The sequence below is a fragment of the Nerophis lumbriciformis genome, linkage group LG08 (assembly GCF_033978685.3).
Source record: "Nerophis lumbriciformis linkage group LG08, RoL_Nlum_v2.1, whole genome shotgun sequence".
Classification (NCBI taxonomy): domain Eukaryota; kingdom Metazoa; phylum Chordata; class Actinopteri; order Syngnathiformes; family Syngnathidae; genus Nerophis; species Nerophis lumbriciformis.
In genome coordinates, this window is record NC_084555.2 from 7,850,580 (window position 1) to 7,873,532 (window position 22,953).

General features: G+C 41.7%; 1 protein-coding gene across 1 annotated transcript in view; it reads right to left on the reverse strand.

Annotated features, from left to right (window-relative positions):
- LOC133611233 (uncharacterized protein C14orf132) overlaps positions 1-22,953 on the reverse strand; it is a 125,351-nt gene that overhangs the window by 59,899 nt on the left and 42,499 nt on the right.

Genomic DNA, 22,953 nt, shown 5'->3' on the forward strand with positions numbered 1-22,953 from the left:
TAGAAGGTTTCCATATTTTAGATCAGACCATCTTAGCTGCGCGATTGAATGTTCTATGCTGGACTGGTCTCATTATATTTCCAGAGCTTTGGAGATAAAATTACAAAATACCTATTCTGTCTCTGGTGGTTCTTCTACTCAGCTGTACAGTCATAAAAGAGCTTGGGAGTGGCCAGAAACTTGAATTCCCTGGGAGGAACATCTGATCCAAACGCAACAGTACTCAAAGCGCTTTGACAGTATTTCCACATTCAACCATTCACACACACATTCACACACTGATGGCGGGAGCTGCAATGCAAGGCGCTAACCAGCGATGGTTATGGGGGTGTATTAGTGCCCAAGGCATGGGTAACTTACACATCTGTGAAGGCGCCATTAATGCTGAAAGGTACATACAGGTTTTGGAACAACATATGTTGCCATCCAAGCAACGTTATCATGGACGCCCCTGCTTATTTCAGCAAGACAATGCCAAGCCACGTGTTACAACAGCGTGGCTTCATAGTAAAAGAGTGCGGGTACTAGACTGGCCTGCCTGTAGTCCAGACCTGTCTCCCATTGAAAATGTGTGGCACAATATGAAGCCTAAAATAACACAAAGGAGACCCCGGACTGTTGAACAACTTAAGCTGTACATCAAGCAAGAATGGGAAAGAATTTCACCTGAAAAGCTTGAAAAAATGTGTCTCCTCAGTTCCCAAACTTTAACTGAGTGCTGTTAAAAGGAAAGGCCATGTAACACAGTGGTAAAAATGCCCCTGTGCCAACTTTTTTGAATGTGTTGCTGCCATTAAATTCTAAGTTAATGATTATTTGCGAAAAAAAATGTAGTTTCTCAGTTTGAACATTAAATATCTCGTCTTTGCCGTCTATTCAATTGAATATAAGTTGAAAAGGATTTGAAAATCATTGTATTCTGTTTGTGCAGTCCGCTCCCTGTATGCTCAGTGCCAGAGCTTGGTCCGCATTCCCGGCAGTAAGTCGGACACGTTTCCAGTGAGGGTTGGACTCCGCCAAGGCTGCCCTTTGTCACCGATTCTGCTCATAACTTTTATGGACAGAATTTCTAGGTGCAGTCAAGGCGTTGAGTGGATCCGGTTTTGCAGGATTAGGTCTCTCCTTTTTGCAGATGATGTGGTCCTGATGGCTTCATCTGGCCAGGATCTTCAGCTCTCACTGGATCGGTTTGCAGCAGAGTGTGAAGCGACTGGGATGAGAATCAGCACCTCCAAGTCCGAGTCCATGGTTCTCGCCCGGAAAAGGGTGGAGTGCCATCTCCGGGTTGGGGAGGAGATCTTGCCCCAAGTGGAGGAGTTCAAGTACCTCGGAGTCTTGTTCACGAGTGAGGGAAGAGTGGATCGTGAGATCGACAGGCGGATCGGTGCGGCGTCTTCAGTAATGCGGACGCTGTATCGATCCGTTGTGGTGAAGAAGGAGCTGAGCCGGAGGGCAAAGCTCTCAATTTACCGGTCGATCTACGTTCCCATCCTCACCTATGGTCATGAGCTTTGGGTTATGACCGAAAGGACAATATCACGGGTACAAGCGGCCGAAATGAGTTTCCTCCGCCGGGTGGCGGGGCTCTCCCTTAGAGATAGGGCGAGAAGCTCTGCCATCCGGGGGGAGCTCAAAGTAAAGCTGCTGCTCCTCCACATCGAGAGGAGCCAGATGAGGTGGTTCGGGCATCTGGTCAGGATGCCACCCGAACGCCTCCCTATGGAAGTGTTTAGGGCACGTCCGACCGGTAGGAGGCCGCGGGGAAGACCCAGGATACGTTGGGAAGACTATGTCTCCCGGCTGGCCTGGGAACGCCTCGGGGTCCCACAGGAAGAGCTGGACGAAGTGGCTGGGGAGAGGGAAGTCTGGGCTTCCCTGCTTAGGCTGCTGCCCCCGCGACCCGACCTCGGATAAGCGGAAGAAGATGGATGGATGGATGGATGTATTCTGTTTTTATTTACGTATCACACAACGTGCCAACTTCATTGGTTTTGGTTTTTGTACATCTGGAACTGTTTGTGGGTACAAAGTTTACTGGATTTTTAGCATACACTATTTTTAGTAGGAAATCCATGTAACCTTTAATACATGAGGCCCCTGGTATACACTCTCCTAAGTAGCATAGTCGTTCTTAAATATTGTCTCCATGCATGCTGCGTGTGATCTTGTCAGCCAGTCAGCTCCTCGCCCTCCCTTGTGTTCTACCCTACTGTGACACATCTGAGTTTATTAAGTCCACCAATTTCCGTCCAGTCCTATCAGATCCTCGTCACTGATTGTGTTGCTCATCCCCGCTGTGCCGCGGTCTTCCCACTGAACGCTTTTGTTTTTTTTCGGTGGGGTCCAGCTGCTTCGACACTTTTGCATCCAAGCATTTTGCTTGACAGCTTTTGATGAGTTCTGGTGTTCCAGTTGTACTACAGACAACTTGTCATAGGAGTAATACAAAAAAAAAAAGGACTAAACCAGCGTTCCCTCTGCAATGCAGACACATTCCAGGGATGGAAGCCTTTAATTGAATCTCCACTCATGTAAGACTCAGTCTGAGGGGGTGGTTTCGCCTCCTACGACTGAAATAACGCAGCACAGCGACTTCAATCCACTCTGAAGTGCAGAGCAGAGAGCAATGACAAGATGAAGAAACATCTTTTTTCCTGCTTGCCCCGTCACCGTCCTTACATCCTTTTAGACCGCCACTGTTTGTAAATATTCATTTGCACTTGGAATGCTGGTGACAAATGGTGATGATCATCCACTCTGGAAATGAAAATCTTTCATTCATTCATGTTGAACCATCAACTAAATCAGCTTTTCCCATTAAATTGCCACATCCATCCATCCATCCATCCATTTTCTACCGCTTATTCCCTTTGGGGTCGCTGGAGCCTATCTCAGCTACAAGCGGGCGGAAGGCGGGGTACACCCTGGACAAGTCGCCACCTCATCGCAGGGCCAACACAGATAGACAGACAACATTCACACTCACATTCACACACTAGGACCAATTTAGTGTTGCCAATCAACTTATCCCCAGGTGCATGTTTTTGGAGGTGGGAGGAAGCCGGAGGGAACCCACGCAGTCACGGGGAGAACATGCAAACTCCACACAGAAAGATCCCGGGGCAGGGATTGAACTCACGACTACTCAGGACCTTCGTGTTGTGAGGCAGACGCACTAACCCCTGTTCCACCGTGCTGCCACATAAAAATTAAAAATAAAATAAATCCTGTTTGCCATTGTCATTTGTCCTCACTAATGGATAAAGACCACAGCATCATCATCTCACACAGTATCTGTCAAACTGAATTGTAAGCATAGGCGTAATACCTGGAAAAAAAACCAACAGTTTTGCTTTAAAGGCCTACTGAAATGTGATTTTCTTATTTAAACGGGGATAGCAGGTCCATTCTATGTGTCATACTTGATCATTTCGCGATATTGCCATATTTTTGCTGAAAGGATTTAGTACAGAACATCGACGATAAAGTTTGCAACTTTTGGTCGCTGATAAAAAAGCCTTGCCTGTACCGGAAGTAGCAGACGAGTAGCGTGACATCACAGGTTGTGGAGCTCCTCACATCCGCACATTGTTTACAATCATGGCCACCAGCAGCGAGAGCGATTCGGACCGAGAAAGTGACGATTTCCCCATTAATTTGAGCGAGGATGAAAGATTTGTGGATGAGGAAAGTGAGAGTGAAGGACTAGAGGGCAGTGGGAGCGATTCAGATAGGGAAGATGCTGTGAGAGGCGGGTGGGACCTGATATTCAGCTGGGAATGACTAAAACAGTAAATAAACTAAAGCTATTAGCCACAACACAACCAGGCTTATATTTAATATGCCACAAATTAATCCCGCATAACAAACACCTCCCCCCTCCCGTCCATATAACCCGCCAATACAACTCAAACACCTGCACAACACACTCAATCCCACAGCCCAAAGTATCGTTCACCTCCCCAAAGTTCATACAGCACATATATTTCCCCAAAGTCCCCAAAGTTACGTACGTGACATGCACATAGCGGCACGCATGTATGGGCAAGCGATCAAATGTTTGGAAGCCGCAGCTGCATGCATACTCACGGTACTGTGTCTGCGTATCCAACTCAAAGTCCTCCTGGTAAGAGTCTCTGTTGTTCCAGTTCTCCACAGGCCAATGGTAAAGCTTGACTGTCATCTTTCGGGAATGTAAACAATGAAACACCGGCTGTGTTATCCGGCATAACAGTCAGGGGGTGCATTCTACGGCAGGGGTGCGTTATCCAGCACAACACCTGCCGCAATACACTGCTTCCCACCTACAGCTTTCTTCTTTGCTGTCTCCATTGTTCATTGAACAAATTGCAAAAGATTCACCAACACAGATGTCCAGAATACTGTGGAATTTTGCGATGAAAACAGACGACTTAATAGCTGGCCACCATGCTGTCCCAAAATGTCCTCTACAATCCGTGACGTCACGCGCAGACATCATCATACCGAGACGTTTTCAGCAGGATATTTCGCGCGAAATTTAAAATTGCAATTTAGTAAGCTAACCCGGCCGTATTGGCATGTGTTGCAATGTTAAGATTTCATCATTGATATATAAACTATCAGACTGTGTGGTCGGTAGTAGTGGGTTTCAGTAGGCCTTTAAAAGGTGCCATATGTAGTTATGTGGCCAAAAATAGTACTGCAATAATGGTCAAAATTCTGTAGTCCCCTCCCACTCTCCATGACTGAGGTTGCCATATACGAATCCGAATCCTACTCCAAGGTCTCGCCAAATCCTTGTAGTTTGCTGAGATTCACACATTGATCTGGGAGTTCTCAATAGGAGATTCATTTCAGAAGGCGGGGCCTTGTAAAAAAATCATTGTATGTGATTGGATAAACCACTTGTCCGTTATCTTGATTGACGTGCTACTTCAACCACTCACATCGAAATCAACCCGTGACGCTGATGAGAGTGATGCTGGGAAATCCAAACCCGGTCGGAAGAAGAGCCAAAACATCCTTGCCACCAATAAATGCCTTCAAAACCGTTCTCTGTTCATCTTTTAAAGAATTATTATTCAGAATCAATGTCAGCACACGACGCAGCGAGGGCTGCATGCGGCCATTGTTGTTTGAATCAAACAGTCGCTTCGGCGCTACGTCACATCTATGAAATCCCGCCCAGCGATCCTGATTGATTCATTATTTTTTGCTATCTGGAAGGAGTTTGCAATGCCTTTGAGCCCAGACCCTTGTGTTGAGCTCAGTGAACTACAAGGGTCTGCCGAGAGTCAGGCAAACTCCAAGGAACTTCAAATGGCAATGGACGAGTCCTCCGCTGTAGGTTACTCTTGTTTATGCTTCTTGCAAGATGGTTTACTAAGTAATTATGCCACATTTGACTAATGTCGATTAGCAAAATGTATATGTAAAGTTATGCAGCAATATTTCTATTGGGAGTCGTGACAGATTGTTGGCATTAATTACCCTGCTAAAATGTCTAGTTTGACTGCAAGGACCACCATCAAAATAATTATATTTAATAATATATAATATATCATATATCGCATAGGCCTACTTTGATGGCAAGCCAAGGCCAACAGTAAACATACCGCCACATTTCGTTCAGCATAACTCCATGTTGCATACAACCTGACGCACTGCATTTTCTTCCATGTACGCACATCACTATCTTTCAGTGCAGAGTGCAATTCTATGAACCAACCCACGTTACGCAAAACCCACGTTACGCATAAATCATATAGTCTACTACCATGTCAATACATAAAGTAGAAAATCATTACATGTAATGCATTTTATTGTGCCAAGCAAATACCACCCCATATGTGTTTGATGCACACACAGTACCAGAAACCGCAATTAGCCGGGCTAATGTTGGAACACATTTCCTCAGCGTATCAGCATATTGAGAAAGAAATAGGCACTGACACTACCCATATCCACATTGGTTTTATTTGTCGGAAATATATTTTGCCCTGTCAGGCTAACTGGCAAATATTTCCCCCCGTTAGTTGTTGATGTGTCATTGACCGGGCTCGCATGCTAAGCTACACTAGTGTGATAGTGCTTTGCTCCGAAGCATTCGTTGCACGAACATAATACCTTTGTTAGACAAGATCATAGACTGTTTTGGACAATATAGTTTACATACGAAATGTCCATTTCCATTCATTACAAGTAATAAGAAAACGCAAATGCCTGATTTACCTATCAAGGAGGAAATTAGCAAGTTTGGCATCAGATGAAAAAATCTTCTCTGTCTTCAATCGTTTCCAGCTTTCAAAGGCATCCCCGATACAAATCCTTGTTTTGTTCCTGGCTTTGTCATGAATAAGTTGAGAATTGTAACGACGCCTTTTAGATTTACTAAGGTCTGACATGTTTAGTAACTTTACCAGTGGCAGTAGCTCAACGAAGAGGTCGGTGCGTAACTGGCAACCTGGATGTGACACACTCACTGACTTTATAATTGGTTAAACGGTGGAGAGCGAGGCATCGAAATGAAAACAATAACAATATTTCAGGGCTGTAAATCTAATTTTGAAATGAGCATATCCCGGCTGAACTTCCGTTATCAGTTATGAAGGTATTCGAAAAGAACATGATTTATTAATGCCTTTTGACATATCAAGGCGATTTAGTGATGATTTGACATTAAATGATTATATATGGCACCTATAAAACTAAGGATTTCACCTCTACCAAGACTTATTTGGTAACTTGAGCTTTGCTGTAAGACAGTAGACTCAGGAGATTTCTCTCAGCCAATCCAAGCAGATAGTTTATTAATAATGATGATGAGAGTAAATAAGGCGTAATTTAATTTAATGAAAAATGCAAGGATTAGGTGACTGCTTTTCGCAGAGGATGTGGTCTTGATGGCTTCATCTGACCAAAATCTTCGGTTCACAGCGGAGAGAGAAGCGTCTGGGATTACAATTTAGCACCTGCCGTAAGGCAAAACTCTCAATTTACCGGTCGATCTACATTCTCACCCTCACCTGTGGTCATGAGCTTTGGGTTATAATCGAAAGGACAAGATCACAAAATGAGTTTCTTCCGTCGGGTGGCGGGGCTCTTCATTAGCAATAGGGTGATAAGCTCTGCCGTTCGGGAGGAGTTCTGTCAGGCTTGTTCCTGACAGTTTGGTCAAGTTTTAGTTTTTCCTCTGTCATTTCCTGTCAACGCTCTTATTTTGGTTCTGTTTCCTGTTTCTCCCTGAGTGCTGTGTCCCCTCAGCTGTGGCTGATTGGCACCTGGCCACACCTGGTGTCAATCTACTATTTAAACCTGCCTTCTCCTCCAGTCATTGCTGGATCATTGTCGTTCCTACCTGTCGTGTCGTTGTTCTTAATACTTGTCGTTGTAGCTCTGTCTACTTTTGGTTTCACTCTGCTCATGTCCTAGTTCCTTCGTGTCACAGTAAGTGTTTTTGGTTTCTTGTCCACAGTTAGCCTCTGTGCTATTTTAGTTCATAGCCAAGTTTGTTCTCCGCCTTGTGCGCGCCTTTTGTTACCTTTTCGTTTGTTGTTTTGCCTTAGTGTATAATTAAATCATGTTTTCTCGTACAATGCCTTCCGCCTTCTCTGCATCTTGGGGTTCGTCACCTACAAACTCTGACAAGTTCAAAGTAAACCTGCTGCTCCTCCACATCGAGAGGAGCCAGATGAGATGGTTTGGGCCTGGGAACACCTCGGGATCCCCCGGGAGGAACTGGACGAATTGGCTTGGGGAGAAGGAAGTCTGGGCTACTCTGTTTAGGCTGCTACCTGACCTCGGATAAGCGGAAGAAGGATAGATGGATGGAAAAATGCAAATTCAAACTGCATGTATTTATCTAAAAAAAATATTAAATCTGAAGTGACTGAATGAACTATAACAATACACGCAGAATTATGCAAAAAAGCTGAATATTGTGCCTTTTATACAGTACAGTGACATTAAACTTCTTTCACACAGAGATCACAAAAAAATTCCACATTTATTATTTATTCCTGTATTACACACAGAACCCCACGACACGATAGAGTGGAACCCACTTAAACCTGTCTATGTCAACCAACTCATCAATTCCTGGTCCGCCGTCTACTTCTAATTACTGTACTAAAAGTGTCAAATTTGTCAACATAAAATTAGAGCCCCGCAAGACTTTTGTTTTCAGTTTTTGTAAACATATGTTGGGTTATTGTCAACTTCCTTAATATTGTTAACATGCTAAAACGACAACAGCAACCAAACTACGGTCTAGTTACACAGCACTTAAATGCAGGTACAGTGACTTCCTGTTCAGTGCTGATTGAGCTTCAAAATAAAAGCATGGTAGTATTTAACTGGATTCTACCACAGCAACTAGAACAGTGGTTCTTAACCTTGTTGGAGGTACCGAACCCCACCAGTTTCATATGCGCATTCACCGAACCCTTCTTTAGTGAAAAATAAAATGTTTTGTTTTTTTTCAAATTCAAGACAAAGTTATATGTTTTTGGTAACACTTTAGTATGGGGAACATATTCTAAGTAACAAAGACTTAATTTAGAGTTATTTGGACACTAGGGGAACATATTCTAAGTAATAAAGACTTAATTTAGAGTTATTTGGTTAGGGTCAGGGTTAGAGCATACTTGCCAACTCTCCCGGATTTTCCGGGAGACTCCCGAAATTCAGCGCCTCTCCCTAAAACCTCCCGGGACAAATATTCTCCCGAAAATCTCCCGAAATTCAGGCGGAGCTGGAAGCCACGCCCCCTCCAGCTCCATGCGGACCTGAGTGACGTGTCAACACCCTGTATTCACGTCCACTTTCCACAATATAAACAGCGTGCCTGCCCAAACACGTTATAACTGTAGAATGATCGAGGGCGAGTTCTTGGTTTCGTATGTGGGTTTATTGTTAGGCAGTTTCATTAACGTCCTCCCAGCGCGGTAACAACGCACAACAACAGCAGTCATGTTTTATTCTACCGTAAAGCAGTTCGTCTGCTGTAAACAGCAATGTTGTTGTAATATATTGAGTTGGAGGCAATAACCAGGCGAGGTGATGAAGTACGTCTCTTTACTGTAGACTTCAGAACAGACTCACACACTTGACGTCAGGTGCGCAACACCACGTAAATCGCTGGCCAATCAAAAAGTAACCCCAGTACGCTATAGCCAACATTCACTAGGAGATGGCAACAGACAAACATAGATCACTCTATTACATTCCTCCCCTTTTAGAAATGTAGAAGTTACTCAAAATAAATAAACAACTCAACCAAAAAATGCAGCAGCTCAATTAAAAAACTGTACTTAAGCCACATTCTTCTCTTTTTTTTTTAGTACTGAACTCTTAACCCTAATTTGTAAACAATAACATGCTTATTATACAAACAGTATTGTACACCTTTAACACAGATTTTTATACTGTCTTCAGAGATTCAGTTTTTTTGGTGGTACTCGAAACCTTTCTGGGTACCTGCGAAAGGGTGTTCAGCATGGTTAGAAAAATAGTGACAGAATAGAACAAGGATGGACAATTCAACCCTTAACTCAACAATGAGTAGATGAGTGTTATGTGTGTGTATATGTGTAAATAAATGAACACTGAAATTCAAGTATTTCTTTTATTTATATATATATATATATATATATATATATATATATATAATAAAAAAATATATATATAGCTAGAATTCACTGAAAGTCAAGTATTTCATATATATATATATATATATATATATATATGAAATATATATAATAAAAAAAAATATATATATATAGCTAGAATTCACTGAAAGTCAAGTATTTCATATATATATATATATATATATATATGAAATACTTGACTTTCAGTGAATTCTAGCTATATATTTTTTTTTTTAATTATATATATATATATGAAATACTTGACTTGGTGAATTTTATCTGTAAATATACTCCTCCCCTCTTAGCCACGCCCCCGCCCAACCCCGACCACGCCCCCCCCCGCCCCCCACCTCCCGAAATCGGAGGTCTCAAGGTTGGCAAGTATGGGTTAGAGGGTTAGGGTTATAATAAGGCCATGCCGAATAAGGCATTAATAAGTACTTAATGACTAGTTAAGAGCCAATATGTTACTAATTTGCATGTTAATAAGCAACTAATTAATGGTGAATATGTTCCCCATACTAAAGTGTTACCATGTTTTTTTTTACTGGTGCACAAAATTAACCGTGCATGAACATCACCTTGTTCAAACAACAAAACAAACACAGTGCATAAACTCACAACAAATTACACACCTGCAAGTCAGTCAGCTGTTGCCGTATCCGTAATACGCCGATAGGGAGAAGTTTGTATTTACACGATGAGTCGTGTGTGTTTTGACCTCCGCCGAACCCCTGATGCCGACTCACTGAACCCCTAGGGTTCGATCGAACCCAGGTTAAGAACCACTGAACTAGAACAATGCACCCTTTTTTATTTCTTCTTAGATTGTAAGTTACCAAAAGAATTGTCATTGTTGTCAAAATTACATCAGCAGCTCATTCAGATACAAGACTAAAGCAGGAATGTCAAACTCAAAAAAACATAGGGGGCCAAAATTCAAAGCACAATCTAGATTGTGTGCTAAAAATGATTAATTAACCCCACCTTCACTATAAAGTGATTATTAATTGACCATCTCCTCGTCCATCCATCCATCCATTTCTACCGCTTATTCCCTTTTGGGGTCGCGGGGGGCGCTGGAGCCTATCATCTCCTCGTCATCCTTCAATATTTTATATGCACACAAAAACGCAGAATCTGGGAGGTTTGTATCTTAAGTTGGGACATCGGATGTTGTAGGAGAAATTTAAGCAAGTTAACAATCTATAGGAAACGACCAGTTTTACTTGAGTTTCTCAAAGTGTAGTAAACAATCACTTGTTCTTGATAATTCTAAATTTGAAAGGTAATTCTAACCGTTGGGAATTTTACTGCAGTTTATTATTACCGTATTTTTTGGACTATAAGTCGCAGTTTTTTTTCATAGTTTGGCCGGGCTCCAGTGCGACTTATATATATGTTTTTTCCTTTTTTATTATGCATTTTCGGCAGGTGCGACTTATACTCCGGTGCGACTTATACTCCGAAAAATACGGTACATCCCTTGCAACTGTGTGCCTCGAGTCGTAGCCAATTGGAGGACCTCCACAAACTATCCAGTTTTGCCATGTTTATTTGTTTATACAAGTATGTTTTAGAAAATGTGTTTAAAGGGGAACATTATCACAATTTCAAAATTGTTAAAACCATTAAAAATCAGTTCCCAGTGGCTTATTATATTTTTCGAAGTTTTTTTCAAAATTTTACCCATCACGCAATACCCCTAAAAAAAGCTTCGAAGTGCCTGATTTTAACCACCCGTCCATTTTCCTGTGACGTCACATAGTGAAGCCAACACAAACAAACATGGCGGAAAGAACAGCAAGCTATAGCGACATTAGCTCGGATTCAGACTCGGATTTCAGCGGCTTAAGCGATTCAACAGATTACGAATGTATTGAAACGGATGGTTGTAGTGTGGAGGCAGGTAGCGAAAACGAAATTGAAGAAGAAACTGAAGCTATTGAGCCATATCGGTTTGAACCGTATGCAAGCGAAACCGATGAAAACGACACGACAGCCAGCGACACGGGAGAAAGCGAGGACGAATTCGGCGATCGCCTTCTAACCAACGATTGATATGTGTTTGTTTGGCATTAAAGGAAACTAACAACTATGAACTAGGTTTACAGCATATGGCAACAACATGCACTTTGAGAGTGCAGACAGCCCACTTTTCATCAATTAATATATTATGTAGACATACCCTCATGTCAGCAGGCCAGGGAAGCTAGGGTCGATTTTCTTCTCTTGATCATCTTCGGGACGGTGTGAGCCTAGACATCCAGGGGGTTTAGCTCGCTCGTCTGCGGGAACAAACTGCCGCCATTGCTTGCCGTGCTACCGAGGTCCTTTGTCCCTGAATTGCTCACACACTCCGGCAGATTCAATGGGGGTCTGGCGGCAGATTTCTTTGACTTTATCGTTGGAAATGCATCTGCTTTGAGTGTCGCAGGATATCCACACATTCTTGCCATCTCTGTCGTAACATAGCTTTCGTCGGCAAAGTGTGCGGAACAAACGTCCAATTTCTTGCCACTTTCGCATCTTTGGGCCACTGGTGCAACTTGAATCCGTCCCTGTTCGTGTTGTTACACCCTCCGACAACACACCGACGAGGCATGATGTCTCCAAGGTACGGAAAACAGTCGAAAAAACGGAAAATAACTTAGCTGATTTGACTCAGTGTTTGAGAAAATGGTGGATTGCTTCCTGATGCGACGTCACATTGTGACGTCATCGCTCGAGAGCGAATATTAGAAAGGTGTTTAATTCGCCAAAATTCACCCATTTAGAGTCCGGAAATCGGTTAAAAAATATATATGGTCTTTTTTCTGCAACATCAAGGTATATATTGACGCTTACATAGGTCTGGTGATAATGTTCCCCTTTAAGGGGATGTTTTATTTTTTTTTGTGGGGATCCCCAATAAATGTGCTCTTGGAAAAAAAATATATTGGCGATCAGTTAACTATCGGCCAAATCTAACGATTAAGGTCTGACCATGAAATTCTTCAGTTGAAAACCTAAACTGCAATGCTTTCACGCAGCAACACGGCGTCCTGCAATCAGATTATTAGATGATGTCAGCACAGGCGTCTGGTGTGAAATATAAAGTTTTATCGTACAAGGACACTCGCTTTCAACACAACAGGACAGGAGAATTTAGTATCACACTCATTTCTAACAAAAATCAATGATGATGGGGGGGATAAAGTGTGAATAGGAAAATAAAATAGTAATAACGCAAATGGGTCTGTGTCCTTCATATTTGCTTCAAATTTGAGACAGAATATAGTAAATGACTTTGAACTCTGTCATTTTAAATGAAATCATAACGCCCGAGGAACATGGTACTCTTTTATTGAAATGACTTTGCAGGTTGCCTTGACTTCCCCCTCCTAACACTCAATTTTCTCCCACAGTGTGCCACCAAGCCACTTCTGAGACACAGCCAAGCACTCCTGGTCTGAGATGAACGCAACTCTGAGCTTCCGGGCCGCTATGAGCTTGTCATTATTGGTCTGCAATACTTTCCTGTCTGGCGCCCCCAAGGCTGCACAACAGTCCCTCCTCATCATGCAACACGGTAACACACCTCCTCAAGAACTATATCACACCTCGTATCATATCCCGGGCTTCTGTGTGTGCAAACCCAAATCTGTCAAAAAACTAAACAAAATATAAAAACCTGGCAGTCTTCTTTTTGCATTTGTCTCTTGTGGTGTTATTGAAACTTGGAAGGGAATATGTGGTAGGAAATGGATGGATGGATGGATTGATTTAGCTTTACATTTCTTTAAAACAGTGGCCCATGTAGGTATTATTATGTATCTGTGCCTTCACTTGTAATTATCAAACAGCGGTCACGTGAATCGCACTTAGTGAAAACGCTAACGTTGCATGCAAAGTTAGCTTTTTTTTTCTCTCAAATTAATTTAAATTGGATTTGCCATATACCGTAATTTTCGGACTACAAGTCGCTCCGGAGTATAAGTCGCACAGGCCGAAAATGCATAATAAAGAAGGGAAAAAAACATATATAAGTCGCACTGGAGTATAAGTCGCATTTTTGGGGGAAATTTATTTGATAAAACCCAACACCAAGAATATGTCAGGACGTGGACTATGGTGTGGTTTGTTTTCCCGTGGTGCAAAGCGACTTGACCGGACACGACGTGAAGGTAAGGACATGTTTAATATTTTAACTCAAAAAGCTCAAAAATGTATAAACCGAAGGCGCTCACAGCGGAGGTAAAAAAAACTTGGCTATGAAAACAAAAACATAGGCAATTAACTAAGTACACGAAGCAAAAACACTTACTGTGGCATGGCATGAAGCATGAATAACAAGGGTGTGTAGAGAGAGGGTGATGTCGCCAGGAAGACAGCCTGGCAACTGGGAGCTTAAATAATAGTGACATGATTAGTGACAGCAGGTGCGTGAAGCAAAATGTGAAAACGTGAGACAGATGCGTGACTTGAGGATGTGAAACTAATGGTTGCTATGGTGACAAAACAAACAAAAGTGCACAAGAAGTCCAAAAACAAAACCGAACATGACTAAAACAAAACATGATCACACAGACATGACAGAATAGACATTTGAAAGGCAATTTAAAATAAATAAGGAATAGTGAACAACAGGCTGAATAAGTGTACGTTATATGAGGCATAAATAACCAACTGAGAACGTGCCTGGTATGTTAACGTAACATATTATGGTAAGAGTCATTCAAATAACTATAACATATAGAACATGCTATATGTTTACCAAACAATCTGTCACTCCTCATCGCTAAATCCCATGAAATCTTATACGTCTAGTCTCTTACGTGAATGAGCTAAATAATATTATTTGATATTTTACGGTAATGTGTTAATAATTTCACACATAAGTCGCTCCTGAGTATAAGTCGCACCCCCGGCCAAACTATGAAAAAAACTGCGACTTATAGTCCGAAAAATACGGTACATGCTACTGATCATTATTAACCATTTTACATGGTGATTTCAACACGTCCACATTTGGTAATGAAAACGACAACTATATGAATGTTACACTCAAAAAGCTTGTACAGTATAAACTGTCATGTCTTGGTGATCATGTTTAGTTTGGCTATGTTCTGTTTGGTTTTTGCACTCTGTCAGTTCCTGTTTTTTCACTCCCTGTTTTGTTTCCATGACTACCAATCAGTTCACCTGTCCTCACGACTCACGCACCTGATTCATTTGAACTCACGCACCTGTTTTCAATCACCACATGACTATTTAAGCCTGTAATTTTCTGTTGGTCGGCCTGGCGACATCACATTCATGCTCTGCACTCTTGACACGCTGCTTACTCTGTCCAGGTCATAGTTCATGCTGCTCTTTTCTTGCCACGTAAGTTTTTTGTTTATTCAAGCCACTGTTTTGTACCTCCGCTGTGAGCACCTTTTGTTTGTTCCTTTTTTTCCATAGTTCTGCCTTTGTGGTAGTTTTGTTTTATTAGCCAAGTTTGTTCCCCGCCTTGTGCGCGCCTTTTGTTTATACTTTTTATAGTCTATTATTAAATCATGCATTTAACTTCACGCCATGTCCGGTCCAATTCTTATGCATCTCGGGAAAACAAACCACTTCATAGTCCTCGTCCTGACATAAACACTTTGTTGGAAATAACAAAAGACAAGCCTGACGCATTCAACTTAAAGGGGAACTGCACTTATTTTGGAATTTTGCAAATCGTTCACAATCATTATGAAAGACATGGTGACGGATGTATTTTTGTTAATGCATTCCAAATATTAAATAAATGCGATCAAAAATCCCATTACAATGAAGCCTATAGGAGCCGCTCTATTCTGCCTATAAAGCCCCTAAAAAAAAACCAAACACTTCCATTACAGTTTTATAAACATGATGTAAGTATATATGTAATGTTGTAACAGGCACATTAATAATAACGTAACATTTATGTATTTTGACCATTTTAAGCATACGTGGCGCATTAACTTTAAAAAATGTGTCACGGCTTTGTGGTTAGAGTGTCCGCCCTGAGACTGGAAGGTCGTGAGTTCAAACCCCAGCCGAGTCATACCAAAGACTATAAAAATGGGACCCACTGCCTCCCTGCTTGGCACTCAGCATCAAGGGTTGGAATTGGGGGTTAAATCACCAAATGATTCCCGAGCGCGGCCACCGCTGCTGCTCACTACTCCCCTCACCTCCCAGGGGGTGAACATGGGGATGGGTCAAATGCAGAGGATAATTTCACCACACCTAGTGTGTGTGTGACTATCGTTGGGACTTTAACTTTAATTTTTAATAACTGCAGACTTTGAGAGCCAACAAAAATAATAACACATCACTTACTGTACAGAGTCTGCTGTCATTAGGATTTCGACTGCTAGGGTGTTCATATATTCATATTTAGATGAAGAATGTCTCATTATCCTCGCAAAAAAAAATGGGGATGGAACCAAGCGTCTTTTCGTGTCGTTCTCGCCCTTTCCATGTCTAAATTGACTGCCAATTGTCGGATTATGTCTTCATTCTTCTACTATCCAGGTGAAAGGCATGATTTATGATCTACTTTAAAAAGTTTGACGAGGAAGGAAACAAGGATGCAGCTGATCATTCGATCATGTCAACATTGGCACACAAGCTCATAGGGGTGTAACGGTACACAAAAATTTCGGTTCGGTACGTACCTCGGTTTAGAGGTCACGGTTCGATTCATTTTCGGTACAGTAAAAAAAAAAATATATATACATTTTTGGGTTATTTATTTACCAAATTTGCTAAATCTTCCACCAAAAATATTTTTCTTAGTGGAATATTTGATGTGAAGTAATCGGAACCTTGGATAGGTCAATAATTCATAATAACATTGATTCTGATTTAATATTATGTTTTAAGCAAAGACAGTTTGAAAGAAAAAAAAATCAGCTTTGTTTTATTAGTCAACATTGCAACTTTTTCTAAATTACATTTAACATTTAAGCTTTTTTATTTCACTTTTGTTATGTTTTTGTTTATTTTAACAGTATTTTTAGAATGTGCCGTGGGCCTTTAAAACATTAGCTGTGGGCCGCAAATGGCCTCACTCCTGCTATAGATAATAAAAAATTAAATCTGATAAATCTATGGATAAAAAGCAGAGCCTGGCGACGCATGCGCGTTTATCATAATTCTCTTGCTCTCTCTGTCTCTGCCCCTCCCTTACGAATGCTGCTGCGCGCACAATTTGTTTTGTTTTTAACCCCTTCTTAACCTTGAACGTACATTGAAAATACATGCAACCCTAACTGAAAATGCTGGACATTTGAGGCATTTAAGAAACTCCGCCCTGACAGCTCCGCAAAAGAGGACATATCCGGTCAACAGAGGACATATAGTCAGTCTATCGTAGCCTGTTAGCTGCTAGCATGCCGTGTGTTGTGCCTCGGTGTGCATTGTTTACACAACGTGTGTTACGCTACTTAATATGTCAATGTGGAAACTCGTTCGGTACACCTCCGAACCGAACCGGAACCCCCGTATCGAAACGGTTCAATACAAATACACGTACCGCTACACCCCTACAAGCTCATGATCACGGCGCCGCCATAAATAGTTTGTCTGCGTTAGTGCTTATAATAACAATATCACTAATACATGTTTAATATTCAAGTCACCGAATGTAAATGGAGTATTGTTGGCAGTTTTTGGATGGTTATTTATTAGATTTTATAGGCGGAGTAGAGGATCTGCCATTGGTTCCGCTGTAAGTAGACTTTTATTTACGAGTTAAAATGCGTTCAAAAAATATATACATTCGTCGTCATGTCTTTCATAATGATTGTGAACAATAGGCAAAATGTCCCAAAAAGTGCAGTTCCCCTTGAATGAACAAACCAAACTGAAATGAATGTACACTTGCAAATGAGACTCAGATGTGTAAGAAAACAAGAATAAACAGCTGAACATCACAGTTATCATTATCAACAATGTTATCATCAAAATTATTATTTTTAATTAAACACGTTAACATTTATGACCACATTAACACACACAAAAGTACCAAATTTGATATAAATTCAAATTCCATTTTTATGCAAAACTTATCTTACTTTTTGTTTGATGAAATTGCTCCTCCCGCCAGTTCTTAAAGGGGAACATTATCACAATTCCAGAAGGGTTAAAACCATTAAAAATCAGTTCCCAGTGGCTTATTTTATTTTTCGAAGTTTTTTTCAAAATTGTACCCATCACGCAATATCCCTAAAAAAAAGCTTCAAAGTGCCTGATTTTAACCATCGTTATATACACCCGTCCATTTTCCTGTGACGTCACACAGTGATGCCAATACAAACAAACATGGCGGATAGAACAGCAAGATATAGCGACATTAGCTCGGATTCAGACTCGGATTTCAGCGGCTTAAGCGATTCAACAGATTACGCATGTATTGAAACGGATGGTTGTAGTGTGGAGGCAGGTAGTGAAAACGAAATTGAAGAAGAAACTGAAGCTATTGAGCCATATCGGTTTGAACCGTATGCAAGCGAAACCGACGAAAACGACACGACAGCCAGCGACACGGGAGAAAGCGAGGACAAATTCGGCGATCGCCTTCTAACCAACGATTGGTATGTGTTTGTTTGGCATTAAAGGAAACTAACAACTATGAACTAGGTTTACAGCATATGAAATACATTTGGCAACAACATGCACTTTGAGAGTGCAGACAGCCCATTTCAGGCGCGCTAAGAACATATATTTTTCCACGATTTCAGCACTCAGGTTAACCATACCTAAATAGACACAAAATACTGCATTACACAAGAATACCCAAATGTACTCGAATGATTGAAAAAAAAAAAAGTTTTTAAGGTAAATTATCGGTAAACACAGTTTATGTATAATAATTTACGTAAAACCGCGAGTAATGAATAAAGTTTTCATCAATTAATATATTCTGTAGACATACCCTCATCCGCTCTCTGTTCCTGAAAGCTGATCTGTCCAGTTTTGGAGTTGATGTCAGCATCTGCTTTGAGTAAAGCAGGATATCCACACGTTCTTGCCATCTCTGTCGTAGCATAGCTTTCGTCGGTAAAGTGTGCAGAACAAACGACTGACCATTTCGTCGGCTTTCCCCACAGCCTCGTATTTTCAACAAATTTCGTCCAATTTCTTGCCACTTTCGCATCTTTGGGCCACTGGTGCAACTTGAATCCGTCCCTGTTCGTGTTGTTACACCCTCCGACAACACACCGACGAAAGTGAGAAAATGGCGGATTGCTTCCCGATGTGACGTCCCGTTGGGACGTCATCGCTCCGAGAGCGAATAATTGAAAGGCGTTTAATTCGCCAAAATTCACCCATTTAGAGTTCGGAAATCGGTTAAAAAAATATATGGTCTTTTTTCTGCAACATCAAGGTATATATTGACGCTTACATAGGTCTGGTGATAATGTTCCCCTTTATTGATAGCCGCTACTTTGCGCTCCAGAAGTAAACAGAACGACTTGAAATAATCCACAAAGCCAGGGACGGTGTATTTATTGAGATATTGTACAGTATAATGAAGAGATAGCATGAATGCTGTCGAACATTTATTGTGTGCTACATGTACGCATCCTCTTAGATAAATAAAAAAAAACACAGCAAATGGACTTGGTGACTAATATAAATATGCACATGACAGTACATATTTAATGTGCCTTGCCATTCCTCCCAGCACACAATATTTGAAGAGTCCATTAAACACATAGTCGGGGGAAACATTGACAAAAGACCCTAAGCCAACAGTGTGGCTTGGAGTGGAATAAGATTTGAATAAATTACACAGCGTCGTCTTCCCTGTAGAGGTCCCTAACACAAACTTGTAACTCTATTGCATTACCCGACATTATAAATATGAACAAACCCATCGCTCTCTGATTGGTCTGCCGTTGGTCTCATTATCAAATGAAAAATTGCTTGATTTAATTGCCCTTGTTGCGCTAATGCAAATGAACTCTTATTGATGATTCCGCCAACAAGCTGTTAGCGCTTCATAGTATCAGTGTTGAACTGCATTTCAGTGTTTTGATGCATAAAACTGACATTGAATCAAATTACTTGAGGCAATGATGGACGTTTGTGTTGCCGTAATAGCAAATAGCCGACAACGCAGCAGCCATCAAATGAAATTAGCACGTGGGCGTTGCTGGTTACAGCGCTGTGTGTATTGCGGCAGGTGGGCTTCAGCCTTTGTGAATGATTGCTGCACATATTTCCCTGCGGGAAGATGAGCTGCGTTAAGGGGGGTGGGTTAGTTTGGAGTTTGTCACACATTGGCCTAGATACCCATAATGTAACACTTCAGCTTAGCATGGCCTCAATGTTGAAGTGACATATTGTAGTGTTGGGTGTCTGCATGAAAGCATACGCACGAAGCATGAAGAAACATTGACTTAAGTCAGTCCTTCTCAAATATTGGGGCAGGCCCTCCTGGGTGGGGGGCAGAAAGATGCCAGGGGGGATACGCTTGAGCCTTATCGGTATCATGCTTCAAACACAGCTTCCAAAAGCTGCGCACTACAAAATGTTGCTCGTTGTAGCCTTTAACCCTGACTTCATCATTTTGATTTACTGTATTTAAAAAACAATCTATATTTTGTAGGTTGAAGTATTTTTTATGTTGTGCTCCTGAGTTATTGATATATTAGATTTGTTTATTTAATTTAATTTTTTTTATATCAAATTGGTTAAGTTGGTAAAGAAATGTTGGTAACACTTTAGCATGGGTAACATAGTCACCATTAATTAGTTGCCTATTAAAGTCACACAGACTTAATTTTGAGTTATTTGGACACTATGGGAACATATAAGGGACCCATTCGTCAGAGGTGCTGCTCCAACCCTAGCGGCAGGGAGGAAATGGAATCCATCTGCAGCAGTCGCAGTGGCAAAGACTGCCCGGGATATAGTGGGGCATGTCCAATACGGCAGAGGGGGCCTTGGTTTGGAAGCAACAACACCCACGTGGCAAAAGGCAACTGCAACCGAACGGCGGCACATGGTGGTGGAGGAAGTGCGCCACCAGGAGGAAGCAGCCAGGTGTGCCAAGGCAGTCTCCCAAGCCGAGCAGGGCCGCTGGATAAGGTGGGAGGGTGTGGAGAGGAGAACAATCACGTGGAACGAAATATGGAGCATGGAGTCTAAAAGACTAAGTTTCATCATTAGAGCCACATATGATGTCCTGCCCTCTCCAACCAACCTACATCTCTGGTATGGAGAGGACCCAGCCTGTCTCCAGTGTACAGCCCCAGCAACCCTCAAACACATCTTGGTAGGTTTCAAGACCAGTCTGACTCAAGGGAGATAAACCTGGCGCCACAACCAGGTACTGAAGTGCTTGGCTGCCGAACTTGAGAATTTGAGAGTAGTCACCAATGCCATGCCTCTAAATGCTCAGGCTACCTTCCCACACAAAACAACTTTCATCCGGGAAGGAGAGAAACGGCGGACCAAGCCATCACCTCCAGACTTAGGCCCACTGAACGCAGCCCGAGATTGGGAAATGCGGGTAGACCTCAGCCAGAGGCATATCTTCCCACCCAAAATTGCAGCAACCAGTCTGCGCCCAGACCTGGTCCTCTGGTCCATGTCCTGCCGCCGTGTTTTCATCGTTGAGCTAACAGTCCCATGGGAGGACGCCATCGATGAAGCATTCGAACGAAAGAGGCTGCGATATGCCAACTTGGCAGCTGAAGCAGAGGCACAGGGCTGGAACGTGAAGGTGTGGCCAGTGAAGGTGGGCTGTAGAGGCTTTGTAGCCAGTTCCACCACAAGGCTCCTAAAAGAAGTAGGAATCAGAGGACAGGCCCAACGCAAGGCTATTAAAGAACTTGCCACCGCAGCAGAACGGAGCAGTCACTGGCTGTGGCTGAAGCGCAGGGATGCAGCATGGGCTGCCAAATAACCACGTGGTGCCACCATGCGACACACACCCAGGTCTGATCAGCCTGTGGTGGGCCAACCTTGGCAGAGGGTGTCTTGTGATAAATGGCTGAAACGCCCAATGACGTCGGGGAACACAACTGAAGATGTGTTGTACTGGTGGCACCACATGATTATTGCCAAACTCCACCCCACCCAAGAGAACATCTCCAACCCCATTTAATTGTTGTGCTGAATATTTAGGGATCTTTAACAACTAGTCCTATTAAGAATCCATTGTTAGGGTTAGGGATAAGGTTAGAGTTAGGGTTACGAATAAGCAATAATTCTGAGGTTATTGAGGGAAGACTCTTAGTTAATGGCAGTTGGCTGGTTGTATAATAAGGCAATGCAGAGTAAGGCATTTATAAGTACTTAATAATGACTAATTAAGAGCCAATATGTTACTAAATTGCATGGTAATAAGCAACTAATTAATGGTGAATATGTGTTCCCCATACTAAAGTGTTACCGAAATGTTTATAGTTTAATATAAGGATCAAATTTTTCTATTGATCTTTTTACAGACAAAAAACAATGTTAATAAAGTTATTATTTGTTGCAAGTTTATCTATATTTCTTATTTTGTTTACGCTAAGTCAATGGTTCTCAAACCTTTTTCACCAAGTACCACCTCAGAAAACACTTGGCTCTCCAAGTACCACCATCAAGACCGACATTAATATATAGTGTCATAGTAGGCATAAGTGGTCATTAAAAAAAAGGTAGATGTTTTACTTAACACAGGCCTGAGCAATTATTTTGACTCGGGGGGCCAAATTTAGAGAAAAAATGTGTCTGGGGGCCAATATATATATTTCTAGGAACACAAATACAAAACCTCATAATAATGTCTGATTGAATACTAAAAACGTTATGACATACCGCCTTAAAAAATGGAATGGAATTCTAATTTTTTTTTTTTACTGAACGAGACACCCAGAATGTACATGAAAATAAATAAAGTTGGGATTTACGATATTAACTATGAACGATAAAACACTGAATATTGACAACATATGAACGTCACACCCCCTCTCTATCGACATATTTTACAATCAAGGGAAACGTAACAAAAATGCAACAAACAGCGAAATATGAACGCTAAGGGTAAAAAAACAAAACACCTACAATCTGATATATCTGATATATCACTAAGCTTTAGAACTTTGTTGTAAAAATCTCCTTCCGCGTCTGTCCCTGACACCCAGGTTGGCCGCTCTGGAAACACTCTGTGGAAATGCTCCCCACCCACACGGCTTGGTGCCTCGTCTGAGCTGCAGTGACTTAGATTACCATAGTAACTAGTATATCATGCGAAAGCGCAGATTCCAACCATTGAAATACTTTGTACAGTTCAAGACTTACGGTCATTTTAAAACATCACCGC